The sequence below is a fragment of the Odocoileus virginianus genome, unplaced genomic scaffold (genome assembly GCF_023699985.2).
Source record: "Odocoileus virginianus isolate 20LAN1187 ecotype Illinois unplaced genomic scaffold, Ovbor_1.2 Unplaced_Contig_1, whole genome shotgun sequence".
NCBI lineage: Eukaryota > Metazoa > Chordata > Mammalia > Artiodactyla > Cervidae > Odocoileus > Odocoileus virginianus.
The window spans coordinates 3,087,555-3,105,090 of NW_027224318.1; the positions used below are offsets into that span (position 1 = coordinate 3,087,555).

At 38.3% G+C, this 17,536-nt stretch overlaps 1 pseudogene; it reads right to left on the reverse strand.

Annotated features, from left to right (window-relative positions):
- Positions 1-14,880: 14,880 nt before the first annotated feature.
- Positions 14,881-16,259, reverse strand: LOC110132087 (hsc70-interacting protein pseudogene; annotated as a pseudogene).
- Between the last annotated feature and the right edge of the window lie 1,277 nt (positions 16,260-17,536).

Sequence of the window (17,536 nt, forward strand, 5' to 3'; positions counted from 1 at the left end):
TGATGGACTCCTTAGCCAACTCTGCTGCTGTTCTAGAAAGGTTTTTACCCTGCAACAAAGATCATGGCTTACCTTCCTCTTCTGGTCTTTGAAAGACCAGAGTAGCTGTGGTTTGCCTAAGGGCAGTCAGTCTCTTCTAGCTCTATGATGCCTGGGTGGAAACCAAGAACATCCCATACAGCTTTGCCTGCAGGAGCTTTGGGCTTTCTATCAAGAAACCTGGATTGATGATCCCCACTAAAGACAAAAATGGGTGAGAGTCATAGATTTTCTAAAATCCTGCCACTTGCTGGCTTTTTCTCCCAGAATAATGTAAATCAGAAAATGAAAATAAATGTCAAAAATGCTGAGATATATAAGACGTTATCTTCAAGTGTTACATTACTCAGCCAAAGATTTGCCTGAATAGCCTTACTTTAAAATCTATATAGCTCCCCTGCTCCTAGTGTCAGGGTGACAACTTTTCAGTCAGAAGGAGAATGTGTGGGCCTCATATTCAGGGAGCAGATGGCTTCCAAGTGCTTTTCACAAAGCACGTTTTCAACCTGGAAGGCCAGGATTCTGGGAGCACTCTCACTGTTTCAGACACTATCTCTGCTCACCCATTCAACAACACCCCTTCTTTGGCTGCAGTGATTCTGTTCACAAAATTCTTCTACAACTGTGTTAAATGATATCCAAATAGAAATGATGAACTCTTTGCAAACAACTCAGATCCAAGTTTCCTCTGGCCTCAGATGGGCCTGTGTAGGACAGAAGTGATAGATTCTTGAATAAAGTGAGAAAAATCTTCTCATTCATTCAACAGGCTTTAATCAAGGACCTAACATGTGTCTGGCCCTGTGTTCAGCCCCTAGGAATGCAAAGATAAATAAATGACATTTCTGTCTTCAAGGATTTATAGTCTCATTGGATGAGATTGGCAAGTTGTAATACAATGCTACAGGTGATGCTTAACTGACCCAAGAATCAAAGTAAAATCACTCCTGTATCTAACACTTGAAAATTTGAACACCAAAATAAATTGTTTTAGCATTGAGTTATAACCCAAAGTATAATCAACTCCCATAACTCCAAATGGAGATAAACAAATGATTGAATAAATTAATGAGGAGAGGGGATGAATCTTCCTTATGGAAGAATTCTAATTAAAATGTGGAAGGATGAGAGAAATATAAAATCATTGTTAGAATACTATAGTGATAAATACTGCAGGCAAGATATGATGGATGCTAAAGTTAATAGGTGAAACTTTAAGGCAAAATGGGATAAATGTATAGCCTCAAAGTATTCCCCCAAATATTTATTAGTTACTGTGGTGGTTTTAACAAATATCCACAAATTATTTGCTGCTTTTTCTTCCAGGAAGTATAAACTTTGTTCTTCTCTTCTTGTGTGTGGGTTGGACTTAGTGACTCACTTCTAATGAATAGAGTATGGAAAAGGAACGATAATAATTTTACAGTGGAAAAACATGACATTTTGAAAAATATCTGACCAGTACTCTTCAGAAGTGTCAAGGTTAAAAATAAGGAAAGAGAGAAAAACTGTCAGATGGGAGAACTAAAGAGACATTGACAGCTAAATGCAATGTGGGATCTTGCTCTGGCTCCTGGCACAGAAAAAGGATATCAGTGGAAAACCGGTGAAATCCAAGTAAGTTCTATAGTTGAGTTAGTAGTATTGTACCAATGCTAATTTCTTAGTTTTAATTAATGTGTAATGAATCTGTGAGATGGTAACATTAGAGAAGCTAAGTGAAAGATTTGTGGAAACTGCATTATATTTGCAGCTCTTTTGTAAATATAAAAGTATTTCAAAAGAAAAAGTGTAAAACTGTTATAAGCACATGAAAATAAAGCCAAACTTTGGATATTACTGGGGGATTTTCAAGAGGAAGTGAGGTTTGAGTCTTGAAAGAAAAGTAGAGGCTTGCTAGGTAGACGAGGCAGGGGAGGCAACTCCGCAGAGGACACTCAGTACGCTGAGTCCCTTGGGAAAACTGCAGCAGCATTAAATAGCTTCCCAGTTTGGAGAAGCAGACCAGCTACAGGATTTGGGATTTCCATTTCTTAGAGACACATTGTCCTAGATTTCCACTCTCGCTGAAAGTGTTCTCCTCTCTTCCAAGATCAGACTCAGCAGAGAAGGATGTATGCTGAACTTCTCAGCTAGTTTCATATTCTCTTCTTCTCTTTTGGGTATTTTCTTTCTCTATCCATGTTGGCTCACTGATAGTGAGCTGTCATTCTGGCAAGCAGAGATACCATACATGGGTGAGAAATTAAAATGAAAAGAGCTGGTGATGAGCATTATTTATAATTTGAATAGTCTCTGTTGAATATAATAGCCGAGCTGTTAAGCCAACTCCTAATGCCTTCAGACAATAGTAAAATGCTCCTCAATTATAACGGTGTGTTTGTGAGACTGATGCTGTGTGGACCATAATGGGGTTGGGGATACAGTGGAGAAGGAGACATGACAGAAAAAAAGCTTAAAGCAAATGAAATGTTTCAGGATATCCTGTCCCTTTGGCCTACCTCCCTCAGCACCCCACCCCACCCCCTTTTCTCTCCCTAGCATATCTAACAAGTTGTTGGCCGGGAACATAAATGTCCACTAGAGAACAGAATCATATTCTTTAGGACTTGAGATGAGAACATTTACCTTCAGAAACTTAAATGGAAAATAAGACATAGACTCCTGAGAATGTGGATAAGAGCTGATCCAAGATTGGTGCCCTCTTCCATTACAGCCTCACATGGCTTCTGAGCCAAGACCATTTCAGGGAGATTTGAGGCCCCTCTCCTGAAGGGTAGCTTATGTCCTACTCTGAAGAAGAACTATAAATATACAAAATATGATTATTGCAGTGCAGAAGAGAGACATAAGACTCTAGGGCTCAGGGAGAGAGAAGAACTGGTGATTCCATGGGCCTGACTACCTTCAGGACATTCTTTGTATTTCCAGAGCACCTTGGGCTTACCCCAACCAAAGCACTCATCATAGTCTATTTTTCCTGACTATTTGCCTTTCTCACTAGATTGTGAGACCTGCGAGGGTGGGGTCTGTGTCTCAGTAGTGTCCTTAGCATCTACTATAGAGGTTGGCATGGAGTAGATGCAGAGGACTGTTTGTTGAATCCATTCATCTATTTCATAAATAATTATGATATACCTACTTTGATGGTTACTTCTATGTGTCAACTTGAGTGGGCCATGATGTGTCTAGATATTTGGTCAACATTATTCTAGGCATCTCTGCAAGGGTATTTATGGATGAGATTAACTTGAATCTGAACTAAGTGAAGTAGAATGCCCTCCATGAAGTGAGTGGGCCTCATTTAATTAGTTGAAAAGCCTGAATAAAACAAAAAAGCTGAGTCTCCCATGGGTAAAAGGGAATTCCTCTTTCCTGACCACTGAGCGAGGACATCAGTATTTTCCTGCCTTCAGACTTGAACTGAAACATTAGGTCTTCTTGGGTCTTGAGTCACTGGTTTTTGGACTGAAACATATAGCATTGGCTCTTCAGATTCTCAGGCTTTCAGACTTGGACTAGAACTGCATCATGGACTCTCCTGGGTCTGCAGCTTGCTGACTGCATATCATGGGACTTGTCAGCCTTCTTAATTGTGTAAACAAATTTCATATAATAAATCAGTCTCTCTCAATCCCTCTCAGATATTGTGGAGCAGAGACAACTTATTCTCACAGTAGTCTTTCTAAATTCTCCATCCACAGGAGCCAAAGGCCCAGATGCTGGAATGGATGCCAGAGAAAAGGTGCCTCCTCCAATTCTGTCAGCTTCATTACTCTAATGGGAATGAAACTATTTTTTTCTAGTTGAATAAATGGTCTTGACTAATGAACTCTAAGTATCAGTATAATTTCTGCAAGATGCTTACTGAAAATTAATATAGGTTTTTCAGCTATTGTATCTCTCAGACTAGTTTAGCGGTGAGATTATAATAGGCAGGGTAGTCATGGAGGCCAGCCGGTGTGAAGGAATGACAACCACTGGTGTGGTGGCCTGGGAACCTGGGTTCTCATCTTGTATCTGAGTCTACATGTGCGACCACAGCCCAGTCCCTTAGCTTTTCTGATCCTAGGTTTACTCATTTACAAAAATGGAAAAAAGGACATTTGTTCTGCCTCCCTTAGGAGATTTGTGTGAAAATCAAACTCAATAAAATAAACAGACCAAGGGACCATGAAGCACTATGATCATAAGAGATTTTATTTTCCATCTTTCATAGCCCAGCCCATGTGACAGCATTTGTATACCACACATGGCGGGGTTAATATTTGGACTGACAACTTCTGTTAACTCTGGTAGTTTTTCTTAAATAAACTTCATTTTTCTAGTTCAGAACTTATGTTTGCAAAGTTAATGAGGGTAAAGATCAATGCCACATAATAGGATATTTCTAAAAATACCAAATGATTAGATTTAATATTAACAGCATTTTTGAAAGTCCTGCCTACATCCATCCTAAATATTTCTAAGATCTATTTCATATCTATGACAGCTACCCTCAGGGTCAATGCCAGCCCTTATGACTTCTTTGTGTGAATTAGAACACAGTGTCTCTTTCTCAAATAGGGTAAAACCTCTCACTGAAGTTCTTGGTGACTGGAGCCCAGACTAGATTCCAGCTCCCATTTGCCCGCTTAGTCAAGCACCCTTGTGCAGTGAAAAACCTGAGCAACCATATGCAGCCACCCTTACTCTCCTCATTTAAGCCATGGGATCACACCTAGATTATGACAATAGCTTTTCAATGAATTATCTGATCCTGCCCCCACTTGCACACCCTGCCTGCTTCTGCCAGAATACAAACCTGACCTTAGTGTTCTCATGCCCAAAGTCTTAGGATGGCTCTCCATTTCTTTGAGAATAAATTCCAGTTTTCTTAGCTTTATGCAAGGGGTCCTTTATGAGCTGAGCCTTATCTTCTAGCTTTGTCTCTGTGCTGAAAATTCCAAGTTCCCATTACATCAGAACTTGTAGTTCTCGACAGGCTTCCTGCTATTTTATGCTTTCAGTCTTTGTTCCTACTGATTCTTCTGCATAGACTGCCTCCTAGACTCACACCTCTTCTCTCCTTAATGAAATCCCATTCATCTTGAAGGTTCAGTTTGGTGTCACTGCCCCCAGAAATCTTTCCCTTGCCAGCCCAGCTTGTGCCGAGGAAGGCATGAGGATGAGGTATTACCCCAGTGCATAACTCTTCCTTTCCACAACCATTCTAGAACTGACCACACGACTTCTCAATGTTCTACTATGTCTCTCTTTTCCCTATTAAAGGTCAGTGAATATAAGGACTGTTTCTTATTTAACATTGTATTCCTAGCAATGAGCAGAGTGTCTGCCACATAATTATGGGTTCACGATGCATTTACTGAATGAATGAAAGAATGAATGAAGAATCATAGAATGCTAGCTCCAAAAGGGATTTAATGAATTTTCTAGTTTAGTTTCCTTATTAAATCTAGGAGAAAACTTAGGCCCAGAGAGGCTAACTAGCTAATGAAAGTCACATAGCTAGTTAAGATTTGAAGTAAGCTTAGGATCAAAATTCCTTTCCTCCTATCTTTACATTTTCCTACACTGACCTGACTTATTATCTCTTTAATATCCAACTAAATAGACAGGTACTTTTCTTGAGAGAATTTTCAATTTATAAATCTCTGCTCAAATGCCTTTCTCCCCTATTTTCTGGCAAATACCATCTGTCAACTGGTATTTTATGTGAATGGAATAACAGAAGGTTTGTGCTCTTCAGAAAGTGTTAGAAGTTAATACTTCCCGCTGTGATCCATATTTGGTTGCTTAAAGAGAAAAAGTCTTTTTCAGCATGAATAAGGAAAAATCAACTTGAAGCTTAACTAATTCCTTTAGAAACTGTAGTTGAGTTCAAGGTTGCTTTGATCCTTATGAAACTTTTTTGGAAGTGTGACATGTCTTTTTTTTTTTAATATAACTCTATCCCCCAAGAGATATCAGAACAAGAGATTGATAAAATTATTAGCTTTGAACCCACTGAAGAATTTACAATGGAGAAAAGGCTTATGTAGACTCCATAAATTCTAAACCTCTACATATACATAAAAATGGTTAAAATAATAAGGCAAAAAACAGATGAGAAAAAATTACCAGTAAATATGACAAAGGACTATAATCTAAGAAGCTCATGCAAATTGCTAAGAACAATATTAAGAGACTCAATAGATAAGTGGGCAATGGAGATGAACAATTTATAAAAGGAAGTGTTATTAGTAAACAAGCATATGGGAAAATATTTAAACCTTCTAGCAAGAAACAAAGTAAAAAAAAGAACATTAATGAAGTGCTTTTTATAGCCATTAAACTAGTCAAAACCAAAATGGTATTGACTATCCACGATGTTGTGGTAAAATTGGCACATGCCTAAATCACTGGTGGCAGTGTAGGCTGGGATAAACATTTTGGGTTTGAATATGTATAGCCTTTGGCATAGTAATCTTGCTTCTGAGAATTCAACCTCAGGAAGTAATCCAAAAGGAGAAAATAAACCATAGTCATAAAAATGTCCATTTAAGTGTTAGCTAGGGTAGAAAAATAAGAAACCATCTAAATATTTAATAAAGGTAAAGTATCTGGTGAAGCAGTAATCATCTAAAGGATGAGACATTATGCAGTCATTATAATTATGATTTGGAAGATAATGTAAATAACACAAAAAAATGCTTAAGACATAAAAAGTGAAAAAAAATGATAAACAATATAACTCTGGTATAGTCATGGTTATAATATTTTGTTGGCGTGGACCCAGTTCCCCTGTCCTCACAGTCCCATGAGAGAACTTTTGCTCCACTCCTCAGGAGGAAGTAGTAACAAAGAGGCCTTTTAGCCCTTCTCTTTATCTCTTACTTTTCCTCTCCTGGGGAGGAAAAATGATTTATCTGATTAACAAGCTAGGGAAGGGGTCACTGGGTACATGCATACATATGTTTATTGCTTGCTCTCTGTGGAGGCAGTTGCTCTTCTCCCTACCTCTGTTTCCATGTATGATAAGGAGAGCTGGATCAGGGCTCAGGACCTAGCTTCCACAGGCAAGACTAGAAGTTTCCCTCTTTGTTGTCCCCCGCCTCCTGCTTATCCAGGGCATGACCTTCTGAGTGGCTACCTGGCAAATGCTTGGTCTGCAGACCCAGCTCTTCCCATAGGCAAATCCCATGATATTTGATTTGAAAGGGAGTCAAATGGACCCTCCACTTTGGTAACTAGTCTAAACCACTTCTCCCAATCCTTTACCAACTATAAACAAATAAGTTTCACCTGGTTCCTGTGTCTGATTCTCCACTGCTTTCAGAGAGAAGAAAAAAAGGCTGAGTAATGAACTCCCCTCAATCCTAACACACCAATGCCCATGGACCTAGAAGGGAGTCTCAGCAAAATTAAACCCATTTGATTTATTGGAGGGGTAAATATGGTTGTGAATTCTTTCCCTTTCTTTCATTTGATTTTCCATTAATCTTGTCTGAGATATGAATAGCTCTAAACCTGCAGGCAGATAGTAACTACTTGTCTTAGTCCAGGTAATGGTATGTGACTGGCATCCACCCAGAAACCACTTTTCTAAGGACTTTGGCAAGCTTCTTGGGGGCATGAATAGTTTTGTATTTCCCAGGGGTGGCTATTGAGGGACTATTCACTGGTATAACAATGGGAACCTAACCCACGTTGGATCAATACAATCTCTTCCCTAGCATTTTAAAAGCTAATCTGAGAATAAAACTGATACAGAAATGGATTGACAATGGAGAAGAAGAGTATAGTTAGGGTGTAGGGAAGCTCTTGGCTCCAGGTATTGCTGACAACCAATATATAGCCTTCCTTCTTCTCTACTTGGTAACCTAGACCATTAAATTCTCATTTTGGCATAAGCTGGCTGGAGTTGGAATCTACCTAAATTCTGACTGCAGAGAGAAACTCTCTGTGAAACTGAATCCCATCAAGGGGTGCTTTGGGATCAGTAATGAAGCTGCCCTGACTCTCATCTAAGGCCTACTTAGGAAGGTTGTGTGAAACTATAAAACTTAATCTCTGTCAGAGAAAGACTATTCTGCATATAATCCATAAGAAGTCACAGTTTAAATAATCCCAACACCAGTGTTTTTAAACAGAAGATTAAGTCAAAATTGTTCAAAATCACTCACTGCTGTATTTCATCAACTCTGTTAGAATCACAGCAGGTATGAATGAGTAGCAAATTCATGAATTGTGCATTAGTTTCTCTTTTCCCCAAGGCTAATTGTTTGCTTTATTTTTCTTCTATTAGCGCTGTCAGTGCGCAGTGATATATAGTAAGCCTTGCATCTTGATGAGAAACAAAAAGAAAATTTTAAATGTGGATATAATTATACAATGCCAAAGAGTTTGTTTCCTTTTCCTCCCCACTAGCTCTCATCAAGGCAAGAGTTTTTGGAAATTAACACAATCAGCCCTGAGAATAAATATGTCAACAAACAGAGTTTGTACATCTGCTGACTGTTCTCTCCGTGAAGAACATTATCTAGAGTTGAACTTTAGCTACTAGGCTGCACAAAGGTTTTGTGTGTGTGTGTGTGTGTGTGTGTGTGTGTGTGTTTATTTCCCTTTCCTTTCCATCATTGTCTCATTTAAAAAAAAAGAAATCAAGATATGTTTTGTTCTTTAATCTGATGCATCTCTTTCCATAACGGAGACACTGACCACAAACCATTCTCCAGAACTTTGACTCATCTTGTTTTATTTTCCTCACAGATCTTATGCTCCTATTGAAGACTGAAGAGAAAGTGTAGTCCTTCTGGGTAGTCTATATGTCAGGGGATATAAGCTGATAGGAAAATAATAGATGTTCTGTTAAATTCTGTCTCTCAGTGAATTAAGGCATCCACAATACCAATGAGCACGTGGCAAAAGGTTTGTGCTTCATATTAAGGGGTGCCTGACTCAGTCAAGACTGTCTTGTGTTTAAAGTAAACATGAGAGTGGCCAATTAAAAACATTAATAAACCTTAGCAAAGAGTGAATACATAGTGATACATAAAGTGAATTTTCTAGTTTATAGATATTAAGAAGTAATTACCTTTTATCATAAATCTAATTATTTGTATATAAATTTAAGTTTGCAAAGCACCTTCATTATAATAAAGTGAGAGCAGCATCACCAGTACATCATTTTTCTGCTGCTATTCATAGCAAAATTTCTAAAAATACAAGTTGTCTATACTCATTGCTTCTCCTTTGCCTTCCATTGTCTCCTCAGCCAACTCCAATAAGCTTTTGCGAAACATTCTTCAGCAACCACCTTATTATACATAATTAATATGTTCTAGTATTATATTGGGTTGGCCAAAAAGTTTGAGTTTTCTGTAAGATGAGAAAACCTAAATGAAATTTTTGGCCAACTCAATATTTCTCAGTAATTTCCACGTGGCTAGCTTTGTTGGCCAATTCCCATTTCTCATTTTACTTCATCTCTTAGCAAAATTTGACACAATTTACTGCTTTCTTCCTGCCTTGTGAAGTACTAATCTTTTTTATTTCTCCTCTTACCTCACTAGCTGTTCCTTCCCAGTTTCCTTTGTTGATTCCCACCTGATCTACTTAATCTTTTAATGTACAAGTGACCCAGGTTCAGCCCTTGGATCTCTTCTCTTTTTCATTTACATCTTTTTCTTTAGGAGGTGATTTTCCATTTTCATGGCTTCAAAAACCATCAAATTCCCAAGTCTTTCTCTCCATACATAAGCACTCTCTGTTCCAGGCACAATGGTTGACTCAACATTTCCACTTAAGTATCTCACAGGATATACTTGCTCCTTGGAAGAAAAGCTATGACAAATCTAGACAGCATATTAAAAAGCAGAGACATTACTTTGCCAACAAAGGTCTGTATAGTCAAAGCTATGATTTTTCCAGTAGTCATGTACAGATGTGAGAGTTGGACCATAAAGAAGGCTGAGCACCAAAGAATTGATGCTTTCGAACTGTGGTGTTGGAGAAGACTCTTGAGAGTCCCTTGGACTGCAAAGAGATCAAACCAATCAATCCCAAAGGAAATCAATCCTGAATATTCATTGGAAGGACTGATCCTGAAGCTGAAGCTCCAATACTTTGGTCACCTGATGCAAAGATCTAACTCAGTGGAAAAGATTCTGATGCTGGGAAAAATTGAAGGCAGGAGAAGGGGATGACAAAGGATGGGATGGTTGGATGGCATACTGACTCAATGGACATGAGTTTGAGCAAGCTGTGGGAGTTGGTGATGGACAGGGAAGCCTGGCATGCTACAGTCCATGGGGTCACAAATAGTTGGACATGACTGAGCAACCGAATAATGACAAGTCTCATAGGAATGTCAGACTTCATGTGTCCAAAGGAAGTTATGACTGCTCCAAACTGTTTCCTCCATCTTCTGTATCCCAGATGATAGGATACAGTTGATCAGGCCTAAAACTTCAGAATCACCCTTGGTATCTCTTTTTCCTTCACAGATCATACCTAATCTATCAAGAAATTGTGTTGGCTCTGCCTCTAAAATAATGTCCCAAATCTGATCATTTCTTACCACCTCTGCTAAAAATAATCTGGGTCTAAGCCAACATCATTTCTTGCCTGGATTTTTATAGTAGTTTCCCAACTGCTCTCTGTTCCACCCTTGCTCCCCTATAGTTTCTTCTCTGCAGAGCAGACAGAATTGTCTCTAAAAAATGCAAGTCAGATCAAATCATTTCCTTGCTTAAACTCCAAGCAACCTCCTATCACACTTAGAATAAAATCCAAAGTCTTCCAATGGCCTAGAAGGCCCACTATGATCTTGCCATACCTCCTACTGTTCCCAATTTTCTTTCCTGTGTTCCAGTCTGTACCTCCAACATATTAAGCAATTCACCTTAGAGTTTTTGTGCTGTCTACTTCTGCCTGGAAAGCTCTTCTACTAAATTTTTGCATGACTGAATTCTTTATATTATTTGGGCTTCTGCTCAGAAGTCTCTACCTCAAAGAAGCCTTTGTGGAACATTCTATCAAAAAGACAGTCCATCTGTCTTACCCATTCCTCTCTATTCCTTTATTTTACTTTATTTTTTCATAGAGATATTACTCTGGGAAATCATGTATTTTATTATTTGTTTATATATTTATTGAATGCCTCTCCACCTAGACTACAAGTAACATGAAGGCAAAGTCTTTGTCTTGTTTACCAGGACAGCCTTAGTGCTGAGCATATAATAGTCACCCCAAACCCCTGTGGAATGAATGAATCAAACACTGTATTTTATACAAAAGAAAACTAAGGCACGATGGTTAAGTAATTTGCCCCAGGTCAGAGAGACTTTGACTTAAAGTCTTATCTTCATGGTACTTACTCTGGTTGAAATAACCCGTATTCATGGGTACAAACAGAAAAGTCTCTTAGTTAAGACCATATCACTAAGCTCTTTCATGATACATACCAGCAACATACAGCATAGCACAGGGCAAAGCCAGCAGACTAGCCTGCAATAAATTTCTAATGCACACACCAACAGATAAGATTTAATACTTATTAATCGCTTTCAAAAGACAAGTGTGCTACTGAACCCAAACTTCAACTGATGATGATTGTGTTTCTCTTTAGACATGTCTTTTTTTTTTAATAGATAGGTTGATTACAAATAATTCATCATTTCAGATTGTTCATTACTTAACAAAGAAATGGAGAGAGGGAGCCAGCATCCTTCCTGCTGTCTCCTGCAAGTGGAAATGAGGCTCAGACATCCAGGACTGCACATTAATTTGACTTTTTAAAAATAGGGACTGACAACTTTAATAATTCAAGACATAGATGTCTCTATCTTTGCACATGAGCCTTTTTAATCTTTGGAGACTAAGATAGAAATCATTTCTTCAGTACAAAGTAAAAGAAAGATTTTTTAATTGTGGTCTTTTGTAGATAGCTCTGCTTCATGGTGCATTAGTACCAAGAAGCTTTTTTTTTCTGAGAAAAAGGATGCTCTGTAGTCCTAGGTTTGCATTACAATCCATAAAGTGTGTCTGAAATTCTCCCACTTCTAATTCATTTCTTTGGATCTCTTAGATCTTACTCTTCAATGATCTGTCCCCTCATATGCAAATATTCAGCACCACTCCAAAGAATCTGTGAAATCCAAAGGTATTTGTTACTAGTATGATGCTTTGATGGTATAACTGTTGGCAAGAAATCACTTATATCTATAAGTGGTATCTGTATGGGCAAGATCTTCAACTCTCTTGATAAAACTGCTCAATTAAGATTTTTCTGAGTCAGAAGGTTGACAGGAGCAGGTTTCTGTCTGGATCGACTCCTACTTACAGGACAGAACCCAACACTACATTGAGTAAAGGGGAAATGTGAGTTTCTGTGCAGAGAGAGTCCCTGACTCTACTTTTGAAGGGGAGCTACCACTCAGAAGTATAAAGTCAAATTTTGCATCTTTGGACAGCTCCATGAATTATCTGAGTATTCCTTTCATAAGCTGAGTCATCCTTGGAGCCCACCTTCAGTTCTGTGTATTCTTGAGCAGGACATTTAAGAGTTTTGGAGTCAACAGAGGGCTAGGCTTGAATCCCAGGTTACAGTCTATTTGCCCTTATGCAGGTTACATAACTTTTGTGTCTCCATTTGCTTATCTCTAAAGTGGAGATAATGTCAGCCCCTGTGAGGATTACATAAACTGATGCTAGTAGGATGCTTAGGACGGTATCTGACACATAATGCAATTCAGTAAATGGACGTTATTGGTGGTGATGGTGCTTCCTTTAAGTGGAATAATGTATCTTTGTCATTTACCAGCTGTGTGACTTTAGGCAAGTCAGTTCACATCTCTGAATTTTAGTGTTCTCCTTTTTCAAAGAGGGATGATTACAATATTTACCTGAAATGGCCTTGTGAGGATTATGTAAGCAAATCAGTATAAAGCTCTTTAGCAGAGTACCTGACATGCTGTAAATAAAATGGATAAATGTTGATAGTATTCTTGTTGATTCCTCCTTCTCTTGACCAACATGTATCTTTCCTTGGAATAAGAAATCTCTTAGTAAGGAGGAAAAATAGAGGCAGGGGGTGGGGGTGGGGAGTATCTGTATACACAGGAAGGTGAGGGGTTGATGAGACATCAAATATCATGATGCAACCACAAAAGAGAATATAAATTCAATTATGACATTAAAGTACAGTTTAATTTTCATTTTGGAGGAAATGACAACAGAATGCATCCAATTTGATTAAAAATGAAATCAAGACTAGAAATTCCTCCACAAATTGATGAAACTGGAAGATTCCTTAGGGGTGACTGTAAGAATTAAATGAACTCCTTCAGCCCTTTTCAGAAATTGAAAGCCTTGCCCACTTTGAAGTTATTGGAAGGGAGTATTTGATCTACTCATGTGGCCATTGGCACACCACCACTCCTCTCTGTCATCTCACTAAATAATCCTCAGGTGTACTCTTTGAATCCTGTCCATAGATTGAATTTTCCCAGACTAGGTTCTCAGTCTAGACACTGAGACAATGTTTGCTGTTTGTGCCATATGTGAAAACAAATATTCAGTAATCTCCATTTTCAACCACAATTGCTGACTTAAAATTAAATACAGAAGAAGAAATAAAAAGGACAGATCTAAAATATTCAAGTGCCCACAATTAAAATGTGGATCTCATGACCCTTCCTTAGAATATTTCTTTTAGAAATTGGTAATTTTTAATATGTGTCAGATATTAAAGCTGTAAATGCCCTTTACTTGTAAGTAACTTTTAGAACCTATTCAAAAAAACACTCTAGATGTTAGGTTGTGGGCTGATTCTAGTATGTAGCATAAGTATATAAACAACATAAAAATATTTCCAAATGGTTTAGTTCTAGGGATAGTAAGCATTTAGAGATCTTGCATTATGTAGTTCATGGTTTAAAATAACATATTTTCTTACGAGTGACAGAAAGTTTGAGCTGCCTAACGTTCTAAAAGGCCGGATGTAAAGTACTCAATTTCTATTTAAACTACTTTTCTAAGAACTTCTTTTCCAAATAGCCATTCCTCACTGCTCAGATATATTTATGGCATAGATTTTTACTGAGAGTAGTCTTATAAGAAACTGGTGACCCAATAGTTCCAGTTTTTAAATGTTTTTTTTTTTTAATTTCTGCTGTTATTGTTTTTCAATCTCCTAGACTGGTTGGAAATAGAAAACCCAAAATAGAACAGATTTAGGTAGCTTAGGTAAAATTTGATTGGACTGTAATCCAAGTCGCAAGTCATAAGGTATAATTTAGCAGATGCTCAAAACAATCTTGGGAGGTCACCAAAAGGTTTGATTTTAAATAGTTATTTTTCTGTAATAATAGCCAGCTTGTAGGATGCTGTTTATATTCGAGTCTTTGACTTTCATTCTAAATTGCTTTTTTACATAGAAGTTTTTACTTTGGAGAATTGTGTGATTTTTTTTTAATTGATTTTTATCTATATTTGGGAAGGAGGTAAATGTTTTACCAGAAAACGAGTGATTACTGAAGGGGGTGTGTATGGATTCCCAAAGCTGCTATAAACTCACTGGTGGTAATAAATTGTGGTTTCTAGCTTTGATTTTTTTTTGGGGGGGGGGAGGGAGGAGGCAGTGATTGTTCTTTACAAGGAAACATCACACTTTAATGAATGTTTTTAGTGGTTATCACTAAAGCAGCCATTTTTTTTAAATTTTATTTTATTTTATTTTTTGCCTCCCACTAACAAATCTTTATTTCAAACTTGTAACAACAAATCTTCCACACTGATATATCTTACTTGCCTAATTAATTCAAAGGAAAAAATCAAAATCATTAGTAAAGAAAAATGTAGGGGTTAATATACCTTTTTAATTTTAAATATTTTTAAGGTTTAAAAATTGCTTAAAGTTTTAAATTTCTAGTAGGAAAACATTATCTGAATGAATACCCTAATGGCAAACCGCTGTAAAATGTTTTCAGCTGCATTTGGGGCAAAGGGGTAGGGATTATCTTCAAAGCACCCCAGCTTTCTTCATGAGAAGGTCAGAGGTACACTGGTTTGTATTATTGCAACATCCATTAGGTGATCTAAGTTGCTTTTCCTCCAGCAGGGCTTTATGTCAGAAGGGCATTATGCTTGACCTCCAAATTTGGCTGACAATTTACTGATGAGATTCATAACCTTTGGGTTGCTCTGATATTTTGACATATTTGCCGGGTTCTGGGCCACATCCTGGAAGGCCACCATAACTTCTGGATCCTGCATGGCTGCAAGGACCTCTGGATCACTAAGAATTTCATTGAGCCCAGGCATTCCCGGCATTCCAGGCATGCCCCCTCCCATTCCAGGCATTCCCCCAGGAAAGCCGCCTGGAAAAGAGCCGCACTGAGAACCTGATTGCCTTCTGGCTTCTTCCTCCCTCTGGGCTCTCTCAGGTTCTTCCCGAGCCTTCTTAACCCTTTCTAGTCTTTCTTTGATCTCACGCTCTTCACGTTTTCGCTCATACTTTCTCCGATGTTCAGCAATTTTCTGGGCCCTTGGTTGAACTTCCTTCAGCATTGCACTAGCATCTTCATCATAATCCAGCTTACAGGCAAGGGCAAGATCATGGGCAGCTTCTTCCCAATGGCCCAGAAGTCTGTGTGCTTTCCCTCGCCACTTGTATGGCTGAGCCGAATCAGGATTTATTTCAATAGCTCTGTCACAGTCTCGGATGGCAGCATTTGGCTTCTGTAATTTGATGAAGACACTGGCTCTCTTGGCATACAGAATAGCCAAACGAGGATTTAGCTTGATGGCATCTGTGAACAAGTCAATGGCTTTCTGTAGTTCACCATCATTTAGGGCATCAATGGCAGCCACTTTTTTATCATTTGCCTGATCCATCATCTCCTCAGTTATCTCTACATTTTCATCTCCCATTTCTTGAGGTGCATCAGTGTCTGGTTCAATCACACCTTCATTGTCAATTTCTAGATCACTTTCCTCACTTGATGGTTCGTCTGTCTTTATGTTTTCCTCCGCCTTCTTACTATCTGTTTTTTCTTCCTTGGTATTTTCTTCCGATTTAGTTTTATGAGCAGCAGGTGGTATTTTACCCCCCATGCTCTCCACCCACTCCCTCAGGAAGCGCATTTCCTCGGTGTGCAGAACGCTCGGGTCCTGCTTACACATTTTCACGAAGGCTCGAAGCTCGCTCACTTTGCGGGGATCCATAGTCCAGCGGGGGGAGGCTAAAGCAACCATTTTAAAAGGACAGAAATATTTGTCACATATTTTTATTTACAGATTTCACTTTTTTATTGTTTAATGATACACGGTGCAATGAATACATAATGGATGTAATACTGCCACCTCTTGGTTATGTAAATGAGGTGCTCTGCGGTCATAATTCTCTGTCTTCAAATTGGAAAATGCAAGTGCTTGAAAGTCAAGGAAGCCTTTTCTATTTTGGTTTGGCAAAACAGTTGTAAATAAGTATCTATGCGTGTGTGTGAATGCTCTTCATAGAGCCTCTATAAAGTACATTATCTATGCATTAAAAGATATCTGCACTTACAAAATAAAAATGACAGTGATATTTTGTGCTGAAGGTTCTAGAAAACAGTGTTCAGACTTGGAATAAGTTTAAATTTGTTTAGAGTGTCCTTTATTCAATCAAGATCAAGTTAATTCAATCTTTCCTTAACTACAACCTAAGGCATAGAAATCCAATCATTTTCTGTTTTCTCTCTTTTTTTAAAAGAGCATTCCCTCCTCATTTTAATCAATTTTAATCACTTTAGCAAGGTATTAGATAACCAGATTACAGGCTAGAAAAGCTGGCATTTTCTTATTAAGGAAGGTCAAAAACCCTGACTGAAACTGAATTCAGTGCCCCAGGATTAAAAATGGTAAATAACTTTTTTTCCCCCTCTCACTTAGGTAAGAAGGAGCTTATAGAAACAACACATCAAATAATCTTCCTGTGGTTAGGTAGATGCTAAGATCAATTACCTATTTCAACAGGAATGGCAAGAAGTAGCCACAGCAGAACACTAGATAAGTGTTTTACTATTTTAATAACAACTCTCGTTTCTACCATACTTTATATTTTACACAGCCTTTCCATATCCACCAGCTCACGTGATCAGATAGTCAGTTTCCTTGGCAGTAGGAGCACATAATGCAGTCATGAAGGACCCACTGCCTCTTGTCTGTCAGGTAGTCAATGGTGCTCTTGGTCCATCGAGAATAATGTGAATGTGCTGTCGTCCAGACACAAAGGTGACCCTGCTGAAGGAGGATGGATGTGCACTTGTGACTGGTGTGGGCAGTAAGGATCATCATACACGTCTGCTGGCCTGTTTCCCCTGGCAACAAAACACTGGATCAGGATTGGGGACAGAGTGTGTAACTCTAGAATAGGCTATATGCTATGTAAAAGCCTGAGGGAGAAAAAAAAATCTCAAAATTGAAAGAGACCTTAGAGACTGGCTTCTCTGGTGGCTCAGTCGGTAAAGAA